Source organism: Pithys albifrons, chromosome 30 (genome assembly GCF_047495875.1).
Source record: "Pithys albifrons albifrons isolate INPA30051 chromosome 30, PitAlb_v1, whole genome shotgun sequence".
Lineage (NCBI taxonomy): Eukaryota > Metazoa > Chordata > Aves > Passeriformes > Thamnophilidae > Pithys > Pithys albifrons.
This window is the reverse complement of record NC_092487.1, coordinates 272749-298309: the sequence shown is the minus strand read 5'-3', so window position 1 is coordinate 298309 and position 25561 is coordinate 272749. Positions and strand designations below refer to the sequence as shown.

The window sequence follows — 25561 nt, the reverse complement described above, 5'->3', positions numbered from 1 at the left end:
CCATGTTTCATTTTTTGATCCTCCCTCAGTGTTTCCATAACTGACATTCCCAGATTTCTGCTCTTCCAATACCCAATCAGAAAGTAGAGCACAGGGAGCTGTTGTGATTAAGATCTTGCAACAGAACATGAACAAGCCCTGTCAGGACTGGATTTGACAGCTTTGCCTGTCAGCAATTCTGGGTTGACTCCTCAATTAATGTGAAACCTTCTGCTTTCCTACCCTTGGGTTGAGAAATCTCAATGTGCATGAAGGATCTCAGGCCCTGCTGTTGGTTGTCCCATTGCAGCACCACAGGCAAGAGGCAGAACTTCATCAACCCAGATTTGAGGAGGAAAAACTGAAATGTTGGGGACAAAACCCGTTTATCAGATCAATGAAACCCTCACGTGCACCTACACTCACTCCAGCTTTGATCCCAGTGAGGAGCAAGGACAACATCAGCTGTGGGGTCGGAGGAGGAGATCAAACACAAGGTGTGTAGGGCTTGTAACGTGACTTGGAATAATTAATAAAGTTATCACGCCACTTCCAGACCGATTAGACCAATTAAGGGAATAATCCAGAGAGCAAAACACGCTTTGGTAACGCGGAAGAAGCTCTTGCACAAAGTTTGGCTCACGTCCCACTGGTGGTCTGGGCAGCTATAAAAGAGCTCTCCCATCTCCTCAGTCCCATCAACGACAGCTCTTTGTGTCTCCACTTCTCCAGACCTGGTGAGTTGGACCTTCTTTGCCCACAGATCTTCTCCACTTCTCCAAACCTTGTCAGTTGGACCTTCTTTGCTCACAGCTCTTTGCCTCCACTTCTCCAGACCTCATGAGCTGGACCATCTTCTCCAAACCTCATGAGCTGGACCTTCTTTGGTCACAGATCTTCTCCACTTCTCCTAACCTTGTGAGCTGGACCTTCTTTGCTCACAGCTCTTTGTCTCCGCTTCTCCAAACCTCATGAGCTGGACCTTCCTCTCCAAACCTCATGAGCTGGACCTTCTTTGCTCTCAGCTCTGTGTCTCCACTTCTCCAAACCTCATGAGTTGGACCATCTTCTCCAAACCTCATGAGCTGGACCTTCTTTGCTCTCAGCTCTGTGTCTCCACTTCTCCAAACCTCATGAGTTGGACCTTCTTTGCTCACAGCTCTTTGTCTCCACTCCTCCAAACCTCATGAGTTGGACCTTCTTTGCTCACAGCTCTTTGTCTCCACTCCTCCAAACCTCATGAGTTGGACCTTCTTTGCTCACAGCTCTTTGTCTCCACTCCTCCAAACCTCATGAGCTGGACCTTCTTTACTCACACCTCTTTGTCTCCACTTCTCCAAACCTCATGAGTTGGACCTTCTTTACTCTCAGCTCTGTGTCTCCACTTCTCCAAACCTCATGAGCTGGACCATCTTCTCCAAACCTCATGAGCTGGACCTTCTTTGCTCACAGCTCTTTGTCTCCACTTCTCCAAACCTCATGAGTTGAACCATCTTCTCCAAACCTCATGAGTTGGACCTTCTTTACTCTCAGCTCTGTGTCTCCACTTCTCCAAACCTCATGAGCTGGACCATCTTCTCCAAACCTCATGAGCTGGACCTTCTTTGCTCACAGCTCTTTGTCTCCACTTCTCCAAACCTCATGAGCTGGACCTTCCTCTCCAAACCTCATGAGTTGGACCATCTTCTCCAAACCTCATGAGTTGGACCTTCTTTACTCTCAGCTCTGTGTCTCCACTTCTCCAAACCTCATGAGCTGGACCATCTTCTCCAAACCTCATGAGTTGGACCTTCTTTGCTCACAGCTCTTTGCCTCCACTCCTCCAAACCTCATGAGCTGGACCTTCTTCTCCAAACCTCATGAGCTGGACCTTCTTTGGTCACAGATCTTCTCCACTTCTCCTAACCTTGTGAGCTGGACCTTCTTTGCTCACAGCTCTTTGTCTCCGCTTCTCCAAACCTCATGAGCTGGACCTTCCTCTCCAAACCTCATGAGTTGGACCATCTTCTCCAAACCTCATGAGCTGGACCTTGTTTGCTCACACCTCTTTGTCTCCACTTCTCCAAACCTTGTGAGTTGGACCTTCTTTGCTCACAGCTCTTTGTCTCCACTGCTCCAAACCTCATGAGCTGGACCATCTTCTCCAAACCTCATGAGCTGGACCTTCTTTGCTCACAGCTCTTTGTCTCCACTCCTCCAAACCTTGTGAGTTGGACCTTCTTTGCTCACAGCTCTTTGTCTCCACTTCTTCAAACCTCATGAGCTGGACCTTCTTCTCCAAACCTCATGAGCTGGACCTTCTTTGCTCACACCTCTTTGTCTCCACTTCTCCAAACCTCATGAGCTGGACCTTCTTTGCTCACACCTCTTTGTCTCCACTTCTCCAAACCTCATGAGTTGGACCATCTTCTCCAAACCTCATGAGCTGGACCTTCTTTGCTCACAGCTCTTCATCTCCACTCCTCCAAACCTTGTCAGCTGGACCTTCTTTGCTCACACCTCTTTGTCTCCACTTCTCCAAACCTCATGAGCTGGACCTTCTTTGCTCACAGCTCTTTGTCTCCTCTTCTCCAACCCTCATGAGCTGGACCTTCTTTGCTCACAGCTCTGTGTCTCCACTTCTCCAACCCTCATGAGCTGGACCTTCTTCTCCAAACCTCATGAGTTGGACCTTCTTTGCTCACAGCTCTTTGTCTCCTCTTCTCCAACCCTCATGAGCTGGACCTTCTTTGCTTTCTATAAGGAAATTTTTGCTGTCTTTAGCTGAGGGCTTGTTCTCCTGCAGAACCTCTGATTGTCTTTCCACACTTTTAAAATTTATAGTCATTTAAATGTCTGAATTTTTAGACAGTTGATGAATTGTGAGCCTGGATTTCCTCAGGCACTTGGACCAATTCAATATTGTCCTTTCCCACCACCATATGTCCATCATAACCCAACAAAATCTTGAAGATGAGCAACTTCCAAACCCAGAGGGAGTTTGGTTTTGCTCTCCATGATTCCCAGCATTGCCAGAGCAGCACAAAACACTTTGGGCAGTGCCAGAGTTTGGTGGAAACACATTGAGAAAAATGCAGGAGAGGGACAAACCTGAGTCTTTCTCATCTCTTCCTTCACCCTTTTTTCATGCTCATGAAAGGCACCAGAGCAAGATTTGGTGCTCTCTGACATTTGGAGCATTTACACTTATGATTTGTGTCCTGCTGCAGGTCTATCTCCATTCCCAAAGATGTCTTCAGAAGCTCTGGTGAGCAGTGGCTGCTCCAACCCCTGTGATGTGACCTGCCCTCAGCCCTGCGTGGATGCCTGTAATGAGCTCTGTCTGACCTCCTGCCGGGACTCCCGAGCCATTGTCTACCCTCCTCCTGTGGTCATCACCTTCCCAGGCCCCATCATGGCCTCCTGCCCCCAGGAGAGCATCGTGGGCACCACAGAGCCAATATTCCCTCGGGGCTCTGGGAGCTCAGGGGGCTCTGCTGGGGGTTCTTATGGTGGAGGAAGTTCCATGGAAGGAATGGGTGGCTCTTATGGAGGCAGCTCCATGGGGGGAATTGGTGGATCTTATGGGGGCAGCTCCATGGGAGGAATTGGTGGATCTTATGGGGGCAGCTCCATGGGGGGAATTGGTGGCTCTTATGGGGGCAGCTCCATGGGGGGATTTGGTGGCTCTTATGGAGGCAGTTCCATGGGGGGCTCCTATGGAGGGGGTAGATCCTTTGGCATTGGGAGCTCCTTTGGAGGCAGAAGGTCCTTTGGTGGTGGCTTCGGGGGCTCCTTTGGAGGAGGCAGCTCCTATGGGGGTGGTTCCTTTGGAGGGGGCAGCTGCTATGGGGGGAGCAGCTCTGGCTACAGGAGGTTTAGGAGAGGAAGTGGAGGAAACTGTGGCTACTGAGGTGCCAACTTGTGCCAGCCCAGCAGCCCCTGGGCTGCTCTGAGCTCCTGGAGAAGCTTCAACCCTGTCCTGGTCCACGTGGAGCTGCAGCACTTCCCAAATCCTTTGGCAACACCCTCTGTGCTCCGTGGGACTGAACCCCCCAAACCTTCCCCATGGGACTGAACCCCCCAAACCTCTTGTGGAACTGAACCCCCCAAACCTCCCCTGTGAGACTGAACCCCCCAAACCTCCCCCATGGGACTGAACTCCCCAAACCTCTTGTGGGACTGAACCCCCAAATCTCCCCTATGGGATTGAACCCCCCAAACCTCCCCTGTGGGACTGAACCCCCCAAATCTCCCCCATGGGACTGAACTCCCCAAACCTCCCCCATGGGACTGAACTCTCCAAACCTCTTGTGGGACTGAACCCCCCAAATCTCCCCCATGGGACTGAACCCCCAAACCTCCCCTGTGCTTCCCTCTCATTAAAGTTCTTTTGCATCACTAATTTTTTTTGCCTAATGTTTTCTTTTTTCACCTTTTCACCTCCAAACCTTCTGCCTTTAAGTCCTTGAGGCACCAGCAGGTCCCTTTTAGCTGAGAGCAGGAATTTATTTGGGAAATGTTGCACCATCTGACACATTTCCACGTGGCTGAACTGGAATTCCATCTCTCCACAGGGTGGGGTTTTCTCTCCTCACTGTGCAGCTTCATCATGATTTCAAGCAAATTATCTAATTGTTTTCCAATTGAGCTGGTTTCCTCAGCCCCATTAAGAGTTTGCTGGGAGCTGATGAGTTTATTGTCTGCAATTATTATTCACAGATTAAAAGTCCTTAATTCTTTAAACCCTGGGAACTCCAGCAATTACTGAGCTGTGTGAGTGTCATCTAATTTTTTTTTTCTACCTCCAGAGAAGCTGTCAATTAAAATCTTTTTTTTTTTATTGCCATTTTCACCTTAGTTTTAGAGAGAGAACAATTAGATTTTTTCCAAGTCAAGAATCTTCCATAAGGATTTTTTTGTTTCCATTCGTCCTGTTGGAACATTAAAAATTCCGTGGTTCAACATGAAGCATTCAAAACTTTATAAAAGTTTTAAAAATTAATTAAAAGTTTTAAAAGCATTAAAAAATTTTTATAAAATCCCTTCTTGTTTTCCTGATCTCCCTCATGTGTTTCCCAAGGAGCAGCAGAGGGAGTAGAGCCAGGATTTAAATTCCTCTTTAGCCTTGAATGGACTTGGAGACTCACCCGTCGGTCTCTTTGTGTTTCCACTCTCAGGTGTAGCTACAAAGAACAACAACCCAAGGTGTGATTCCTGGTGTTGTGTCACCCACCCCTTAGGAAATTCTTGCACACCCTGGTGACGTGAAAGCCCATTTTGCTGTGATCCAAACTCAGCCCTTTGATGGGGCCACAGTCAAAAGGAGTTTCCACGTGTCTTCAAGTGTTTCCCACTCTGAGCTCAAGGTGACAAATTGAGTTCCTTTGCTGGAGTTTCTGTGGTTCTCATTCCCACTCCTCAGAGAAATGTGGGGTTTGTACTTCATTTGCATTCTTCAGGCACTCCTGATAATGGGTTCAAGTGGGCTAAAGCTCAGACACCTGCAGGGAGCCACAAGAATTCCAATTAACTCATTTGAAATGAAGTTTGGTGATAGAATGGATGGGGTCGAGCTCTGCTCCAGGGAAGAGGGACAGGCCAAGGGCAAGGGTGGGATCTTTTGCCAGGGAACAGGGACAGGACAAGGGCAAGGGTGGGATCTTCTGCCAGGGAACAGGGACAGGACAAGGGCAAGGGTGGGATCTTCTGCCAGGGAACAGGGACAGGACAAGGAAAAGGGTGGGATCTTCTGCCAGGGAACAGGGACAGGACAAGGGCAAGGGTGGGATCTTCTGCCAGGGAACAGGGACAGGCCAAGGGCAAGGGTGGGATCTTCTGCCAGGGAACAGGGACAGGCCAAGGGCAAAGGGCCTCAGGCTGTGCCAGGGGAGGGGCAGGTGGGACTTGAGGAGGAATTTCTTTGTGGAAAGGGTGGGGAGGCCTTGAAAGGGACTGCCCAGGGAGGTGGTGGAGTCCCCACCCCTGGAGGTGCCCAAGGAACACCTGGAGGTGGCACTGAGTGCCAAGGTGGGGATGGGGCACAGGGTGGACTTGGTGACCTTGGAGGTCTTTTCCAACCTCAAGGATGTTATTCTATGATTCTGTGAACAAACAGAATCCTCCAGAAGGGCAGAGCTGGGCTAAACCCCAGAGTGTAAAACAAAAAGCCCTTCAGCTGACCACATCTCACCCCTCTCCTGTTCCTACACCAACACAGGGCATCGTGTGACTCCCTCCAGAAATCTCTGAGCCCCCCAGAAAGCCACTGAACTCTTCTGGGCTTCCACTTGGAACGTTTCATTCCACCCTCCCTTTCACAACTCCCTGATTACTTCATCAATTAGCATGATATTAACATAAACCCACATCATTGCTGCTCTCAGGCTCCAGAACCAACTCAAGGAAGTGTCATCAGTGAAAAGGAACAGACCCAAAAGGTCCTGCAGAGGAAGAAAAGCTCCACAAAACGTGATGATGCAGGAGGGTTTTATTGGGATGCACTGGGACAATCAGGTGACACATGACACAAAGCAGACACTCCTCCCAGTTCACTGTCCAGGAAGAGTCCAACTCCCACCCTCTGTTCTTCTCCTGTCACAAACTCCATGACAGGCCTTTCAGCTCTTTATCTTTTGTCTTCTGTGGGCCCAATTAAAGAGGGATCAGGCAGAGCAGGATGATTATAGAGGCTGTCATTGATAGCAGACAAAGGCAAAAAAGCAGGAGGGAGGTGTGGGCTGAGTTTCCAGAGGCACCAAGAGAGGGTGGCTCCCACTGGTGCTTTTGGTGCCTCTGGGAGCAGGTCCCAGGTGAGGACGTGGGTTGTGGGTTTTCATCTTCAGGTTTCTTGAGTGGTCTGTGGCTTTTCAGGTGCCTTGAAAGGAGCCTCAGTTTCCCAGACGGGACCCTCGGCTGGTGCTGCTGTAGAACCTCTTGCTGTAACACCCCCCAAGCCCTGAGGAGCCTCCAGAGCTGTAGGGGATGCAACCCCCAGAGGATCCCCCCATTCCTGACATGCCCCCAGAACCGTAGGAACCTCCAGATCCAGAGGATCCCCCCATCCCTGAGATGCCCCCAGAGCCATAGGAGCTTCCAGAGCTATAAGAGCCATAAGACCTTCCCATCCTGGGGCTGGAGGAGGTCAAAGCAGGAGAGGGCTGAGGAAAGGATGGTTTCATCATGGTATCCACAGGGCAGCTGGTGAGAACAGGACCTGGGATGGTGAGGAAAACTGGAGGGGGATAAATGATGGCTGTGGAGTCACCACACGATGCCACACATGGTCCAAGGCTTCTGCTGTAGGCACAGGGCTCAGGGCAGGTCACCTCACAGCCAGGAAGGCACCGGGAGCTGATGCTGCTCATTGTTCTCGGGGTTTTGAGGTGGACCTGGGAAAGACAAGAAAGGGAGTCAGGAAACAACCATGGGAAAGTGCTGGTGGGTGTCCACCACACACAGGGCATTGGTGGGGTGAGGGGGACAAAATAGATCCTTGGCCTTCCTAGTCACAGAATTCTGGAGGCATTGAGGGTGGAAAAGACCTCTGAGATCATCAAGTCCAACCTGTGTCCCATCCCCACCTTGTCACTCAGTGCCACATTCAGGTGTTCCTTGGACACCTCCAGGGGTGGGGACTCCACCACCTCCCTGGGCAGCCCCTTCCAAGGCCTCCCCACCCTTTCCACAAAGAAATTCCTCCTCATGTCCCACCTGCCCCTCCCCTGGCACAGCCTGAGGCCCTTTGCCCTTGGCCTGTCCCTCTTCCCTTGGCAGAAGATCCCACCCTTGTCCTTGGCCTGTCCCTGTTCCCTGGCAGAAGATCCCACCCTTGCCCTGGATCCCTCAGGGATTGCAGAGCCAGAAGGTCCCCCCTGAGCCTCCTTTTCTCCAGGCCTGAGCCCCCCCAGCTCCCTCAAGAGTTCTCCAGACCCTCCTCCTGCTGCTCCAGCCCCGTTCTTATCCTTGGCCAAGCTCCAGCCTCTCAGTGTCTCTCTTGGACAATAAACACCCACCACAAGACTCTCATCCTTCCTCTTTGGTTTTCTTCCCTCTTTCCACACCATGGGAACCCTCCTGGGTCTCTCCTCCCCTTCATGTCCATCCCTGGGGAGCTCCTGCTCACCAAACCCATTTGGATCCATCAGGGAGTTGCAGAGAGCCAGAAGGTCCCCCCTGAGCCTCCTTTTCTCCAGGCTGAGCCCCCCCAGCTCCCTCAAGAGTTCTCCAGACCCTCCTCCTGCTACTCCAACCCCTTCCCTGGCCTGGACACTCTCCAGCCCCTCAGTCTCTCTTGCCATGAGGGGCCCAGAACTGGGCACAGCCCTCGGGGTGTGTCCAACACCAAACTCCTTTCTCCCACCATCTCCAAGGAACTGCAGTGAGTCTCCTGCTATAAGCAGGACTTCACTGCCACATCTCAAGGCTTAAATCACCAAGGACCCAGGAAAGAATCTTCATTTCAGCTAAACAGAGACAACCACAGACAGCAAATATCAGCTTCAATCAACTCACCTGGAGAGGCAGGAGAAGGCACAGAAGGTTTGAGGAGACTCCTGAGATGCTCCTGCTTTTATACCCCTTTGCAGGCAGTTGAAGGGATGTGAAACATCTCATAAAATCTCCAGCACTTACCAAATAATGATTTTTTTTTCCCTATGGGTCTCCTCTGGTGCCTGTAATTATTTTCATAGTTCCCAATTAGCAAATCAACCCCAGACATAAACAATCTGACTCTCATATCATAAATTTGAGGTTTTCATTGTGTTGAAATTTTACAGCCCAATTCCTGTGCAATATCACTGTGATGACTCCACTGCATTTACAGGGGAAGGTGACCCCTGCTTGTTATTCTTCCATAATGATTTACCAAGTGAGGTCCAGAAAGACCAACCTCCTCAATCTCCTCTCAGCAATGGCCTGACCTGATGTTGAGCAACACGAGGTGGCTTTGAAGTCCAACCTCATTTCTGGTGAATTTCAGGAAGGATTTTTTTCATGGAAAAGGTGGTTCAATATTTGGTTAAATATTTGGGATACCAAGTGAGGTCCAGAAAGACCAACCTCCTGAATCTCCTCTCAGCAATGGCCTGACCTGATGTTGAGAAACACGAGGTGGCTTTGAAGTCCAACCTCATTTCTGGCGAATTTCAGGAAGGATTTTTTTCTTTGAAAAAGTGGTTCAATATTTGGAAGATGGTTAAATACTTGGTTAAATATTTGGTTAAATATTTGGGATACCAAGTGAGGTCCAGAAAGACCAACCTCCTCAATCTCCTCTCAGCAATGGCCTGACCTGATGTTGAGCAACACGAGGTGGCTTTGAAGTTCAACCTCATTTCTGGTGAATTTCAGAAAGGATTTTTTTCATGGAAAAGGTGGTTAAATATTTGGTTAAATATTTGGGATACCAAGTGAGGTCCAGAAAGACCAACCTCCTGAATCTCTCTCAGCAATGGCCTGACCTGATGTTGAGCAACACGAGGTGGCTTTGAAGTTCAACCTCATTTCTGGTGAATTTCAGGAAGGATTTTTTTCATGGAAAAGGTGGTTCAATATTGGGAAGATGGTTAAATATTTGGTTAAATATTTGGTTAAATATTTGGGTACCAAGTGAGGTCCAGAAAGACCAAACTCCTGAATCTCCTCTCAGCAATGGCCTGACCTGATGTTGAGCAACACGAGGTGGCTTTGAAGTCCAACCTCATTTCTGGTGAATTTCAGAAAGGATTATTTTCATGGAAAAGGTGGTTCAATATTGGGAAGGTGGTTAAATATTTGGTTAAATATTTGGGATACCATGTGAGGTCCAGAAAGACCAACCTCCTCAATCTCCTCTCAGCAATGGCCTGACCTGATGTTGAGCAACACGAGGTGGCTTTGAAGTTCAACCTCATTTCTGGTGAATTTCAGAAAGGATTTTTTTCATGGAAAAGGTGGTTAAATATTTGGAAGGGGCTGCCCAGGGAGATGGTGGAGTCTCCACCATTGGAGGTTTTCAAAGAATTCCTGGACATGGCACTGAGTGACAAGGTGGGGATGGGACACAGGGTGGACTTGGTGACCTTTTCCAGCCTCAATCCATCCTTGTTGCTGCCCCATCCCTGGAGATGTCCAAGGAACTCCTGGAGCTGGCACTGGGTGGCAAGGTGGGGTTGGACACAGGGTGGACTTGGTGACCTTGGAGGACTTTTCCAGCCTAAATCCAACCCTGTGGCTGCCCCATCCCTGGAAGTGTCCAAGGAACTCCTGGAGGTGGCACTGGGTGACAACGTGGGGATGGGACACAGGGTGGACTTGGTGACCTTTTCCAGCCTAAATCCATCCTTGTGGCTGCTCCACCCCTGGAGGTGTTCAAGGAACACCTGGAGCTGGCACTGAGTGACAAGGTGGGGTTGGACACAGGGTGGACTCGGTGACCTTGGAGGACTTTTCCAACCTAAATCCATCCTTGTGGCTGCCCCATCCCTGGAGGTGTCCAAAGAACACCTGGATATGGCACTGAGTGACAACATGGGGATGGGTCACACATTGGACTTGATGACCTTGGAGGACTTTTCCAGCCTAAATCCAACCCTGTTGCTGCCCCATCCCCGGAGGTGTCCAAGGAACAACTGGAGGTGGCACTGGGTGACAAGGTGGGGATGGGACACAGGGTGGACTTGGTGACCTTGGAGGTTTTCCAGCCTAAATCCATCCTTGTGGCTGCCCCATCCCTGGAGGTGTCCAAGGAACACCTGGAGGTGCCACTGAGTGACAAGGTGGGGTTGGGTCACAGATTGGACTTGATGACTTGGAGATCTTTTCCAACCTCAAGGATTCTTTGATGCTGAGTTTGAGATCCACCTTGGAGCACAAAGACCTGGTGATTTTTGGATGGCTCCACCGGCATCTTCTTGCCAAGGCTCTGAGTACAACACCCCAAAATGAGTTATGATACATAACTGGGTGAAACTCCTCAGAGGGCTCAGAGCTCATGTCAGGTGTCACCTCAAGCCCATTTATCTCCTTGTTTTGCTGCATCATCCCTTTGGCCACTGGATGAAGAAAGGGTTGCAAAGGATCCTGACCCCCATCCAAGGTGGGGTCAATGATTCCTTTAGGAGGGATTAAACACCAGAGATGTGAGTGACACATCAGGAGTTGCCTTCCCTCGAGTCATTAAAGAGGAGTAAACCCAGAGATCATCTCCTGCTTTGTTTGGAACCAGAATGATGCCAAAAGGACTTGATTTTCTATGAAGTTTGGGGGTTGGAGTCGTGTCACTCAAAGCAGGGCTGTGAATGAAGCAACAAATCTGAGCTGAAATGAAAGAAGCACAAGGCTTAAAAGAGGATCTTTTTGCTTTGTAAGGTGCACAGAGTTAATAAATAATGGATGATCTCACGTCCTCCTTATTGTCTAAAATCTGCATAAAAGGGGAGAGAACTGAGAAATCTTCTATTCTTGCACCTCCACTGACTTGTTCCTCCAACACAAGAGGGTAAGTCTGACTTCATTGCCCTTCTCTGCAGCTACAGAATGCTTGAAACTCACTTCTTTGGGGTTTTATCTTGCAGAATTCTGGCAGTTTTAGAAAAACTGAGGTACAGAAGAGTAGATTTAGCAAGAACTCTTAGAAAATCTGAGAGAGAGGGAAGAACAGACCAAGGGAGATTTTCCTTGGAGGCTTGTTGAGGTTACAGCCAAACCTTCTCGTAGATCTACTTGGAAAAGACAATTAATGGGACTTTTCTGAGCAAGGAATTGTACAAGGATCAGGAAATTTAGTCCCAGAGAAAAGAGGGAGGTTTTGGGGACAGATTCAGAAGAATAAGAGATGTGGGTGGTAGGAAAGGAACAACTGAGGGGCCTTAAAACAGGTCAGTGAGGAAGGAAAATGGAATCTCTGAGGGAGGGTTGAACTGTGAGTAGATGAGAAGCTGGAGGAGAAGGACAAGGTGCTCCAGGGACTGGAGAACCTGCTGCCAACTTGATTGTGGTGGTTTCTTGACTGCAGGTTGTCTTTCCCAGATTTGCCTCAAATCTCCAGGAATGATGGTGAACAACACGAGCCCTGAGTGCCTGGAGGTGACCTGTTCCCAGCCCTGTGCCTACAGCAGGAACCTCGAGCCCTGTGTTGCCTCCTGTGGGGACTCCAGAGCTGTGGTCTTTGCCCCACCAGTTGTCCTCACCTTCCCAGGCCCAACTCTCAGCAGCTGCTCCCAGGAGAGCATCGTGGGAACATCCTTTCCCCCATCCTTTGGTGCTCTGACCCCAAACAGCTCCAATGAGTGCAATGAGATGGGAGGTTCCTTTGCTTCTGGGGGAATGTCAGGGCTGGGAGGCTCCTTTGGGTCTGGGAGCTCCTTTGGACCTGGGGAGTCCTTTGGGTCTGGGGGTTGCTTTGGGTATGGAGGTTCCTCAGGGTTTGGGGGCTCCTTTGGGGGCTCAGGAACATGGAGTTCCTTTGGACCTGGGGGGTCCTGTGGGTATGGAGGAATTCTGGGAGGGAAGGGTCCTTTTGGATCTGGAGGCTCCTGTGGGTATGGAGGAATTCTGGGGGTGAAGGGTCCCTTTGGATCTGGAGGCTCCTGTGGGTATGGAGGAATTCTGGGAGGGAAGGGTCCTTTTGGATCTGGGGGGTCCTGTGGGTATGGAGGAACTCTGGGGGTGAAGGGTCCCTTTGGATCTGGGGCTTCCTTTGGCTCTGGGAGCTCCTTTGGGTCTGGAGGCTCCCCAGGACTGGGGGGCTTTGCCAGCAGGAAGTTCTATGGCACCCACTGAGGATCCCACCTGGGCTCCTCATCCTAAGACAGGCCCACAGCAACTCAGGAGGTGAAAATTCAGGATCCAGATGCTCAGCTGGTGTTCAGAGATGGTGAAAGGTCATTCCATCAACAGGAGCCACCCTTGCCTGACAACCAGCCCCACTCCTCCTTCTCGTACCTTCTACCCAAGGCAGATCCATGGGATGGTGTCTCTCCTTGAACTCTCCTTCCTCTTGCACTGTGTCCTTCCTGGTGGGGTGGAAATGCTTCAGAATGGCAAGTGGGACTTTGCTGCCAAGATTTCAGCTGGACCTTGTGACCTGCAGTGCCTTTGGTCAGCAGCTGCCTCAGGACCACAGAACCAGCACTATCCCACCCCATCCCACTCTTTTCATGTCCAATTAAAACTCTTGTTGAATTGCATGAGTGGCTTTCTGGTTTTTCCTTTGCACAGAATCACTGAGGTTGGAAAAGAACTCCCCAAATCATCAAGCCCAACCATGGAGTGATCTCCACACAATTAGGTCACCCCTGAGCCTTCCAACCTCACGGGAAGGGAAGAGTTTCTCCACATTTCAGAGAATTCCGGATAACAAGGAGAACTCTGGACAATGTGGTTTGCAGAGGGGGGGTGGGAGATGCACCCACACTCATCTCCACACAGGTGGACTCCCACAGGACTCAGAGGGTCAGAGTCAGGGATGCTGAGGCTGATCCAGGACTGTCCATGTTCATGTGACCTCAGGGAAGGTGACACTTCCCAATTTATAAAGGGCAGTTTCACCCACACGGGTCTTGCTCAAGAGGCTGCAGAGCAAAGGTTGGGTAATGAGAGTGGAGATTGGTGGGTCATTGGTGCCACCACCTTCTCTGCCACCACCTTCTCTGCCACCACCTTCTCTGCAGTCTAAGCCAAGGCTGGACCTACAAAACCCTTCAGAGCTGAGGGACATCTTGGGTAGGTGCTGCACTCTGGGCCAGGATGAGAGGGAATGGCTCAAACCTGCCAGCGAGGGGAGTTAGTTTGGATTTTAGGGAAAAATTCCTCCCTCTGAGGGTGGGCAGGCCCTGGCACAGGTTGGGCAGAGAATCTGTGACTGCCTCATCCCCTCTGGAAGTGTCCAAGGACAGCTTGGATGGGGCTTGGAGCAACAAGGTGTCCCTGCTCATGGCAAGGAGTGAAATGAGCTTTAAAGTTCCTTCCAACCCAAACAATTCCAAGATTCCATGAGCTATGTTGGATATTAGGGATAAACCCTCCCCTGGGAGGGTGGGCAGGCCCTGGCACAGGTTGGGCAGAGAATCTGTGGCTGCTCCATCCCCTCTGGAAGTGTCCAAGGACAGCTTGGATGGGGCTTGGAGCAACCTGAGATAGCAGAAGGTGTCTCTGCCCATGGGAAGGAGTGAAAGGAGCTTTACAGTCCATTTCAACCCAAACAATTCCAAGATTCCATGAGCTATGTTGGATATTAGGGATAAACCCTCCCCTGGGAGGGGGGAAGACCCTGGCACAGGTTGGGCAGAGAAGCTGTGGCTGCTCCATCCCCTCTGGAAGTGTCCAAGGACAGCTTGGATGGGGCTTGGAGCAACCTGAGATACCAGAAGATATCCCTGCTCATGGCATGGAGTGGAATGAGCTTTAAAGTTCCTTCCAACCCAAACAATTCCAAGATTCCATGAGCTATGTTGGATATTAGGGATAAACCCTCCCCTGTGAGGGGGGGAAGACCCTGGCACAGGTTGGGCAGAGAATCTGTGGCTGCCCCATCCCCTCTGGAAGTGTCCAAGGACAGCTTGGATGGGGCTTGGAGCAACAAGGTGTCCCTGCTCATGGCAAGGAGTGAAATGAGCTTTAAAGTCCCTTCCAACCCAAACAATTCCAAGATTCCATGAGCTGCGTTCTATTGGATATTAGGGATAAACCCTCCCCTGTGAGGGGGGAAGACCCTGGCACAGGTTTCCCAGAGAAGCTGTGGCTGCTCCATCCCCTCTGGAAGTGTCCAAGGACAGCTTGGATGGGGCTTGGAGCAACCTGAGATAGCAGAAGATGTCCCTGCTCATGGCAAGGAGTGGAATGAGCTTTACAGTCCATTTCAACCCAAACAATTCCAAGATTCCATGAGCTATGTTGGATATTAGGGATAAACCCTCCCCTGTGAGGGGGGGAAGACCCTGGCACAGGTTGGGCAGAGAATCTGTGGCTGCTCCATCCCCTCTGGAAGTGTCCAAGGACAGCTTGGATGGGGCTTGGAGCAACCTGGGATACCAGAAGGTGTCGCTGCCCATGGCAAGGAGTGGAATGAGATGGGCTTTAAGGTCCCTTCCAACCCAAAGCATTCCATGATTCTGGACATGAAGAACACACCTTGAATCTGTTTCTCAGACAGTTCTGGGGGAGGTTTTTCATGAAGCACTTTGTGACCCTTAAGTTGTGGAGAGCAGATGGGCACCCCTGTCCCTGTTGCCCGAGGGACGCCACAGTGATGCTTAACGAGCTCAGATCATTTACTGCATTAACGCTTCAATTAAGTTGACAAACCACAAGGATTAAGACAATCAAAGGAAGGAAAGGAATGTTTCCCTTGGCACAGCAGCACTTGCTGAGTCCTCTCCTGTCACGAAGAGCAGCACAAAGGAAACAACTCCCAAAGAGAAATATTGACTCAGCTGCCGGGGTGAACCTCAGACTTTGCAGCACTTGAGAGACTTTTAGTCTCAAGTCTCATCCAGAGAATTTCTTCCCCTTTCTCTTGGCCTGGTTTGCCAAAGCCATTCAGATCCAAACCAACCCACTTATCTGCCATCAGATGAAGGATTTGATCATCAAGACCAGATAAAGCAGAGCACAGTTTTCTATCCTGGTGGGGTCAGGACTTGGGCAGTTCTTTCAACCCCTGCTGGAGGTCAAATGGATTTCCTCAGGGGTATTCAAAGAGTGACCCCAGGGCAGTGACCCCAAGGAACTGGTGATGACCCCAAAGAACTGGTGATGACCTCAAGGAACTGGTAATGACCCCAAAGAACTGGTGATGACCCCAAGGAATTGGTAATGACCCCAAGGAACTGGTAATGCCCCCAAGGAATGGATAATGACCCCAAAGAACTGGTGATGCCCCCAAGGAATTGGTGATGACCCCAAGGAACTGGTGATGACCCCAAAGAACTGGTGATGACCCCAAGGAACTGGTGATGACCCCAAAGAACTGGCGATGCCCCCAAGGAATTGGTAATGACCCCAAGGAACTGGTAATACCCCTAAGGAACTGGTAATGACCCAAAGGAACTGGTAATGCCCCCAAGGAACTGGTGATGACCCCAAAGAACTGGTGATGACCCCAAGGAACTGGTGATGCCCCCAAGGAACTGGTAATGATCCCAAGGAACTGGTAATGACCCCAAGGAACTGGTGATGACCCCAAAGAACTGGTAATGACCCCAAGGAATGGATAATGCCCCCAAAGAAGTGGTGATGACCCCAAAGAACTGGTGATGACCCCAAGGAACTGGTGATGACCCCAAGGAACTGGTAATGCCCCCAAGGAATTGGTAATGACCCCAAGGAACTGGTAATGACCCCAAGGAACTGGTAATGTCCCCAAGGAACTGGTAATGCCCCCAAGGAATGGATAATGACCCCAAAGAACTGGTAATGCCCCCAAGGAACTGGTAATGACCCAAAGGAACTAATAATGCCCCCAAGGAACTGGTGATGACCCCAAGGAACTGGTAATGCCCCCAAAGAACTGGTAATGACCCGAAGGAACTGGTAATGCCCCCAAGGAACTGGTAATACCCCCAAGGAACTGGTAATGCCCCCAAGGAACTGGTAATGACCCCAAAGAACTGGTAATGCCCCCAAGGAATTGGTGATGACCCCAAGGAACTGGTAATGCCCCCAAGGAACTGATGATGCCCCCAAGGAACTGGTAATGTCCCCAAGGAACTGGTAATGCCCCCGAAGAACTGGTAATGCCCCCAAAGAACTGGTAATGACCCGAAGGAACTGGTAATGCCCCCAAGGAACTGGTAATGACCCAAAGGAACTGGTAATGACCCAAGGGAACTAATAATGACCCCAAGGAACTGGTAATGACCCCAAGGAACTGGCAATGACCCCAAGGAATTGGTAATGACCCCAAGGAACTGGTAATGCCCCCAAGGAATGTATAATGACCCCAAAGAACTGGTGATGCCCCCAAGGAATTGGTGATGACCCCAAGGAACTGGTGATGACCCCAAGGAACTGGTGATGCCCCCAAGGAACTAATAATGACCCCAAGGAACTGGTAATGCCCCCAAGGAACTAATAATGCCCCCAAGGAACTGGTAATGCCCCCAAGGAACTGGTAATGCCCCCAAGGAAATGGTAATGACCCAAAGGAACTGGTAATGCCCCCAAGGAACTGGTAATGACCCAAAGGAACTGGTAATGACCCCAAGGAATGGATAATGCCGCCAAGGAACTGGCAATGCCCCCAAGGAATTGGTAATGACCCCAAGGAACTGGTAATGACCCCAAAGAACTGGTAATGCCCCCAAGGAATTGGTGATGACCCCAAGGAACTGGTAATGCCCCCAAGGAACTGATGATGCCCCCAAGGAACTGGTAATGTCCCCAAGGAACTGGTGATGCCCCCGAAGAACTGGTAATGCCCCCAAAGAACTGGTAATGACCCGAAGGAACTGGTAATGCCCCCAAGGAACTGGTAATGACCCAAAGGAACTGGTAATGACCCAAGGGAACTAATAATGACCCCAAGGAACTGGTAATGCCCTCAAGGAATTGCTCTCACTCCAAAGGTACTTTGGTTCTGAGTGGGAGCTGCACCAAACCATCTCCAGAGGTCCTTCCAACCTAAATTATCCCTTTTATTAGTATGGAAACCTTGGCATAGACCAAAAAGTGGGGGGGGGGGAAATACTTTATTGAAGAACCTCTGGCATTTTTTTTGCCACGCAGCAGAATGAATTCTCCTCTCCTGGTGACACTCGGTCACCACACGAGAACTGGTGCACCGAGTGGACTTCTTGGCAACCCTGAGAAAGGGGGTGAAATGAAAGGCAGAAGACAGGGCTGTGATGCAGCAGGGCTTTAATACCGACACAAAGTGGGATTACATTCTTGCAGGATGAGGCAACGCGGAGACAAAGAACGTCATTTCCATCACAATGGACCCTCCCTTTGCACGGGGAGTTCGGTGTTCCTGAGACATTCTTTGGGTTGTTTTTTTTCAGCTGGACACTTCCACAGTCAAGTCCCATGGCTTGGTTTACTTTCTTCAGGTTCAGGAAGTACAAAACATGACATGAGGAAGAGACAAAGTGAGGCAAACATTGGGATCCTAAGCCTTGGGTAAAGCACAACGAGGTCTGAAGCAGCCCCAGCTCTGGAGGAACATCAGCTGGAGCAGGAGCTGCTTGGCTTGTCTATGTCAACTACTGGTTGTATCCTATTTTTCCTTTGGACATTCTGCTCTCTCAGAGGGTTAAAAAGGCCCATAGTTCCCGTAGCGATACCTGTAATACCCTCGGGAAAAATAGGGGGAATAATTCCTGCCATAGCCTGAAAAATAGGAGTTCCTGTAGATGCTTCCCAGGCGTGAGAAGCCACCACCACATGAGCTCTCCCCACCAATGCCCCCACAAGAGCTGCCAGAGCCCATCCCGTAGCCACCTCCACCACAGGAACCTCCATAGCCCATCCCACCCCCTCCAGAACATATCCCACCACCTCCATATCCCATCCCACCCCCTCCAGAACATATCCCACCACCTCCAGAGCCCATCCCACCACCTCCAGAGCCCATCCCACCACCTCCAGATCCCATTCCTCCACCTCCAGATCCCATTCCACCTCCTCCAGATCCCATCCCTCCACCTCCAGAGCCCATTCCACCACCTCCAGAGCCCATCCCACCCCCTCCAGAGCCCATCCCTCCCTCAATGTGAGGGATGGCCGTTCCAACAATGCTCTCCTGGGGGCAGGAGCTGATGATGGGCCCCGGGAAGGTGACGACCACGGGTGGAGCGTAGACAATGGCCCTGGAGTCCCCACAGGAGGTGATGTAGGGCTCGTTGCAGCAGTTGACGTAGGGCTCAGGACATGTCACCTCGCAAGGAGAGGAGCAGCGGGCGCTGATCAGCTGCCCGTAGGAGGACATGGTGCCACACAGCAAGTCAACCTGGAGGGCAAGGAGGGCACAACCCTGGTCAAGCCACAGCCAGAGATGAAAAAGAACAAGCTGTGGGTTGTGGAGGTGTCTCGGGTGGTTTTCAGATGGACAAGTGCAGGTGGACATGTTGGGGTCATCGGAACATTTAAATTAGTGATTAACAATAAACTAATGGAAAATAATCATCATTTCTAAGGCTCAAACCATTCAACTCTAAAGTGGATCAGTCAAATGGATGAGTGGTTGGGGAGAGGCTTCTGAGGCTGCTCCCACTCCTCTCTAGTGCTCCATGGAATCATGGAATGGTTTGGGTTGGAAGGACCTTAAAGATCATCCAGTTCCACCCCCTGCCATGGACAAGGACACCTCCCACTGTCCCAGGGTGGTCCAAGCCCTGACCAACTTCCAGGGATGGCACATCCACAATGTCTCTGGGTAACCTCTGCCAGGGTCTCCCCACCCTCCCAGGGAAGATTTCCATCCCAATATCCCATCTAAAGCAGGATGTGGAATCCTGGAATGGTTTGGGTTGGAAAGGACCTTAAAGATCATCTCATGCCACCTGTGGAACAGCCCTTGGTGCTGCCCCAGTGCTGGTCAGGCCTCACAGACTTCAGCCCATCATGGGATCATGGGATGGCTTGGGTTGGAAGAGACCTTAAAGCCCATCTCGTTCCACCCCCTGCCAGGGTCAGGGACACCTTCCACTGTCCCAGATTGCTCCAACTTCTCCTTGGACACTTTCAGGGATGGAGCAGCCACAGCTTTTCTGCCCAACCTGTGCCAGGGCCTGCCCACCCTCCCAGGGAGAGAATTTACAGTAAATAATTGCCCTGAAGTCCATTCCCAAACTGGAAAATCTCTCTTGGATGAACATCTCTCTTAGATGAACATCTCTCTTGGATGAGCATCTCTCTTAGATGAACATCTCTCTTGGATGAACATTTCTCTTGGATGAGCATCTCTCTTGATGAACATTTCTCTTGGATGGACATCTCTCTTGATGAACATCTCTCTTGGATGAGCATCTCTCTTGATGAACATCTCTTTGTCCTTCTCTCCCATCATTTCAGTTGGAAGCCAATCCTGTGCCAATCCTGTGCCCATCCTGCTTTTGGAATGACCTTTCTCCACATCTCAATTCCTAGAAATTCCTCAGCTCAACCCTTTGGACATTCCCATCCCTTTTCCCCACCACAACCACCTTCCTCTTTCATCCCTTGATTTGCACCTTCCCAAGCGAAGCATTTTGGAAGAACAACCACCTGCCCTAACTCGGCGGAGGATCCACCACGTCACATTAAAGCTCCCCATAAATCCAGGTGTGTCATTATGAGCTGATTCAGGTAAAGCTGAACTTACCCAGTCACCAAGAAGAGCAAATCAGCAGAGGCAGCTCCAGGGCTGTGAGTGACGAGCACTTTTATAGGCTGTCATAGAGAAGAGAAATTGGGAGCCACCTTTGCGTAACCGGCCTTGGGAAACACAAATGTTTTCCCCCTGCCAAGGCCTTCCCTTGTTGCAACTGTTTTGATTCCAGCTTATGATCAGGAGATAATTTCCAATCCATCCCACACAATGTGATGAAGGTGCTTCACCCATCCTGGGCCTTTGATGAAGGTCTCACCATGGGCTGGGGCTGATTTTGCCTTCAACGCTTTATGAGTGTTCCTTTGGTCTTTGTGTGGTCACTTCTCTGGGGTTTGAGGGACTGGATTTGTGTCTTGGGATTGATTTTTGGGCAGATTATCTCCTTTGGTCCTTGTGTGGTCACTTCTCTGGGGTTGAGGGACTGGATTTGTGTCTTGGAATTGAGCTTTGGGCAGATGTTCCCCTTTGGTCTTTGTGTGGTCACTTCTCTGAGTTTTTGGGATTGGATTTGTGTCTTGGAATTGAGTTTTGGGCACATTTTCTCCTTTGGTCCTTGTGTGGTCACTTCTTTGAGTTTGAGGGACTGGATTTGTGTCTTGGAATTGAGTTTTGGGCAGATGTTCCCCTTTGGTCACTTCTCTGAGGTTTGAGGGACTGGATTTGTGTCTTGGAATTGAGTTTTGGGCAGAAGGTCTTTCTGTGGTCATTTCTCTGGGTGTGAGGGACTGGATTTGTGTCTTGGAATTGAGCTTTGGGCAGATGTTCCCCTTTGGTCTTTCTGTGGTCACTTCTCTGGGTTCTGGACTTGGATTTGTGTCTTGGAACTGAGTTTTGGGCAGAAGGTCTTTGTGTGGTCACTTCTCCAGGTTTGGGGACTTGGATTTGTGTCTTGGAATTGAGTTTTGGGGAGATTTTCCCCTTTGGTCTTTGTGTGGTCACTTCTCTGGGTTTGGGGACTTGGATTTGTGTCTTGGAATTGAGCTTTGGGCAGATTTTCCCCTTTGGTCTTTGTGTGGTCACTTCCCTGAGTTTTTGGGACTGGATTTGTATCTTGGAATTGAGTTTTGGGCACATTTTCTCCTTTGGTCTTTCTGTGGTCACTTCTCTGGGTTTGAGGAACTGGATTTGTGTCTTGGAATTAAGCTTTGGGCAGAAGGCCTTTGTGTGGTCACTTCTCTGGGGTTCTGGACTTGGATTTGTGTCTTGGAATTGAGCTTTGGGCAGAAGGTCTTTCTGTGGTCACTTCTCTGGCTTTGAGGGACTGGATTTGTGTCTTGGAATTGAGTTTTGGGCAGATTTTCCCCTTTGGTCTTTGTGTGGTCACTTCCCTGAGTTTTTGGGACTGCATTTGTGTCTTGGAATTGAGTTTTGGGCAGAAGGTCTTTGTGTGGTTATTTCTCTGGGTGTGAGGGACTGGATTGGTGTCTTGGAATTGAGTTTTGGGCAGATTTTCTCATTTGGGTCTTTCTGTGGTCATTTCTCTGGGTTTGGGGACTTGGATTTGTGTCTTGGAATTGAGCTTTGGGCAGGTCTTTCTGTGGTCACTTCTCTGGGGCTTGGGGGGCTGGATTTGTGTCTTGGGATTGATTTTTGGGCAGATTTTCCCCTTTGGTCCTTGTGTGGTCACTTCTCCAGGTTTGGGGACTTGGATTTGTGTCTTGGAATTGAGTTTTGGGCAGATTTTCTCCTTTGGTCCTTGTGTGGTCACTTCTCTGGATTTTTGGGACTGCATTTGTGTCTTGGAATTGAGTTTTGGGCAGATGTTCCCCTTTGGTCTTTGTGTGGTCACTTCTTTGAGTTTGAGGGACTTGGATTTGTGTCTTGGAATTGAGTTTTGGGCAGATTTTCTCCTTTGGTCTTTGTGTGGTCACTTCCCTGAGTTTTTGGGACTGGATTTGTATCTTGGAATTGAGTTTTGGGCAGATTTTCTCCTTTGGTCTTTCTGTGGTCACTTCTCTGGGTTTGGGGCCTGGATTTGTGTCTTGAAATTGAGCTTTGGGCAGATGTTCCCCTTTGGTCCTTGTGTGGTCACTTGTCTGGGTTTGGGGACTTGGATTTGTGTCTTGGAATTGAGCTTTGGGCAGAAGGTCTTTGTGTGGTCACTTCTCTGGGGTTCTGGACTTGGATTTGTGTCTTGGAATTGAGTTTTGGGCAGATTTTCTCCTTTGGTCACTTCTCTGGGTTTGGGGACTTGGATTTGTGTCTTGGGATTGATTTTTGGGCAGATTTTCTCCTTTGGTCTTTGTGTGGTCACTTCTCTGAGTTTTTGGGATTGGATTTGTGTCTTGGAATTGAGTTTTGGGCACATTTTCTCCTTTGGTCCTTGTGTGGTCACTTCTTTGAGTTTGAGGGACTGGATTTGTGTCTTGGAATTGAGCTTTGGGCAGATTTTCTCCTTTGGTCACTTCTCTGAGGTTTGGGGCCTGGATTTGTGTCTTGGAATTGAGTTTTGGGCAGATTTTCTCATTTGGGTCTTTCTGTGGTCACTTCTCTGGGTTTGAGGGACTGGATTTTTGTCTTGGAATTGATTTTTGGGCAGATGTTCCCCTTTGGTCACTTCTCTGGGGTTTGAGGGACTGGATTTGTGTCTTGGGATTGATTTTTGGGCAGATGTTCCCCTTTGGTCCTTGTGTGGTCACTTCTCTGAGGTTTGGGGACTTGGATTTGTGTCTTGGAATTGAGCTTTGGGCAGATAAATAAATAAATAAATAAATAAATAAATAAACAAACAAACAAACACCCACATAAATAAATAAATAAATAAATAAATAAATAAATAAATAAATAATACCCACATAAATAAATGAATAAATAAACACCCACATAAAATAGGTAAATAGATAGATAGATAAGTAAGATAAATAAATAAGATAAATAAATAAGATAAATAGATAATTAGCAAAATAAATAAATAAATACAGAAATAAGATAAATAAATAAATAAATAGACAAATACATAAATAGATAGATAAATAAAATAGATAAATAGATAAATAGATATATAGATAAATAAATAAGATAAATAGATAAATAGCCAAATAAATAAATAAATAAATACCCACATAAATAAATGAATAAATAAACACCCACATAAAATAGGTAAATAGATAGATAGATAAATAAGATAAATAAATAAGATAAATAAATAAGATAAATAGATAATTAGCCAAATAAATAAATAAAGACAGAAATAAGATAAATAAATAAATAGATAAATAGATAGATAAATAAATAAAACAGATAAATAGATAGATAAATAAAATAGATAAATAGATATATAGATATATAGATAAATAAATAAGATAAATAGATAAATAGCCAAATAAATAAAAGCTAAATAAATAAATAAATAAATAAATACCCACATAAATAAATGGATAAATAAACACCCACATAAAATAGGTAAATAGATAGATAAATAAGATAAATAAATAAGATAAATAAATAAGATAAATAGATAATTAGCCAAATAAATAAATACAGAAATAAGATAAATAAATAAATAAATAGACAAATAAATAAATAGATAGGTAAATAAATAAAATAGATAAATAGATAGATAAATAAAATAGATAAATAGATAAATAGATATATAGATAAATAAAAAAGATAAATAGATAAATAGCCAAATAAATCAATTAAATAAATAAATAAATAAAAAATTAGATAAATAAATAAATTAAATAAATAGATAGATTAAATAAATAAATAAATAGATAGATAGATAAATAAATAAAATAGATAAATAGATAGACAGATAGATAAAATAGATAAATAGGTAAATAGATATATAGATAAATAAATAAATAACATAAATAGATAAATAGATAAAGAAACAAATAAAATAGATAGATAAATAAATTAAATAAATAGATAGATAAATAAATAAAATAGATAAATAGATAAATAAAATAGATAAGCAGATAGATTGATAGATAGATAAACTTTATAGATAAATAAATAAGATAAATAGATTGATAAATAAGATAAATAGATAAATAGATAAAGACATAAATAAAATAGATAGATAAATAAATTGAATAAATAGATAGATAAATAAAATATATAAATAGATAGATAGATAGATAGATAGATAGATAGATAGATAGACAAACCAATAAATAAATAAATAAATAAATACATACATAAAACCCCCAAACAAATGATTTTATTTCCATTTCCTGCCCATGGAATCGATATAATGGCCAGAGGAATGTGCACAGCCAATGACAGGAAACTGCTCGGGCCAAGGTGACTCATTTAATTTGTGGGAATTCAAAGCAACTACTAATTACAGTGCTTGGCAGCTGAAGCAATTAAAGGAGTTACCAAACCCAAATATTTCAGGAAAGCTCCCAAGAACTTCATTCCGTTGCCTTTGAGGCTTTTCCAGGGCAGAGAAAAAAAACACGCTTGGGAATCAAGTTTTTAACCCCCCGGTGGTTTGTCCATCCCTCCAGTTTGGCTTCTCCAACTGGGGCTTTGCCCTGAAAGTTGAAATTTGATGGAATCTCACACCTTTTTTTTGGCCTCTGAAACCCTCTCAGAAATGCAAGACCTGAAATGCAAACCCGACTGGCGAAAGTCCAACAGCTCCTTTCCCAACCCTTGAAGCTCCTCCTGCCTCCCATCAAAGGGATCTTTCAAAGATAACCCAAACTCATCCTCCCTCCTGGGCTGAAAGACAAACCCCTCCTGAAAGCCCAAACCAAAAAACCCCTCAGGGATTTTGCTTTTTTCCTCCCAACAATTTATTGCTCCTCATCCAGGAAAGCAGCTGAGGAGCCCCAAACTCACCTCCCATCAACCATTTCCAAACCCTCTTGGAAAAATTCCTCAATTTTTTTTTCTTTTCCTGGCATGAAAATGGTGTTGATGATGAAGATGATGATGATGATGATGTTGATGATGATGTTGATGTTGTTGATGTTGTTGTTGTTGTTGTTGTTGTTGTTGTTGTTGTCGGCAAATTGATTTTCTGGTTTTAGAGGTGCCATTCTGGGCTCTGATCCTCAGGGAGATGCTTTGCATGATGAGATTAAATCTCCCCCAGGAAGTTGCTGCTCCTGCTCCTACCTGGGCTATAATTTGTCATAATTGGCCTCCAAGATCACTTGGCTGGAAGGAAATACTCTGCATTATTGCCACACTTTGGAGCAGAACATCATCCTCAACCTTCATCTTTCCGTGGGTTTGATCAGGGCAATTCCAGGCTTGGAAGAGGAAAAAAAAAATTAATTTTTCCATAGGTTTGATCAGGGCAATTCCAGGCTTGGAAGTGGAAAAAAAAATTAATTTTTCCATAGGTTT

General features: G+C 47.7%; 3 long non-coding RNA genes across 3 annotated transcripts; 1 reads left to right on the top strand and 2 right to left on the bottom strand.

The window, feature by feature from the left end:
- Window positions 1–559: 559 nt before the first annotated feature.
- Window positions 560–4363, top strand: LOC139683949 (uncharacterized). Its single transcript, XR_011699829.1, has 2 exons — window positions 560–716; window positions 3189–4363. It is a non-coding gene; the product is annotated as an uncharacterized lncRNA (long non-coding RNA).
- A 2067-nt stretch (window positions 4364–6430) lies between these two features.
- LOC139683971 (uncharacterized) lies at window positions 6431–8606 on the bottom strand. Its single transcript, XR_011699836.1, has 2 exons — window positions 8473–8606; window positions 6431–7349 (listed from the first exon to the last, which is right to left on the bottom strand). It is a non-coding gene; the product is annotated as an uncharacterized lncRNA (long non-coding RNA).
- A 9176-nt stretch (window positions 8607–17782) lies between these two features.
- Window positions 17783–25336, bottom strand: LOC139683958 (uncharacterized). Its single transcript, XR_011699833.1, has 3 exons — window positions 25049–25336; window positions 20243–22933; window positions 17783–18889 (listed from the first exon to the last, which is right to left on the bottom strand). It is a non-coding gene; the product is annotated as an uncharacterized lncRNA (long non-coding RNA).
- Window positions 25337–25561: the final 225 nt, after the last annotated feature.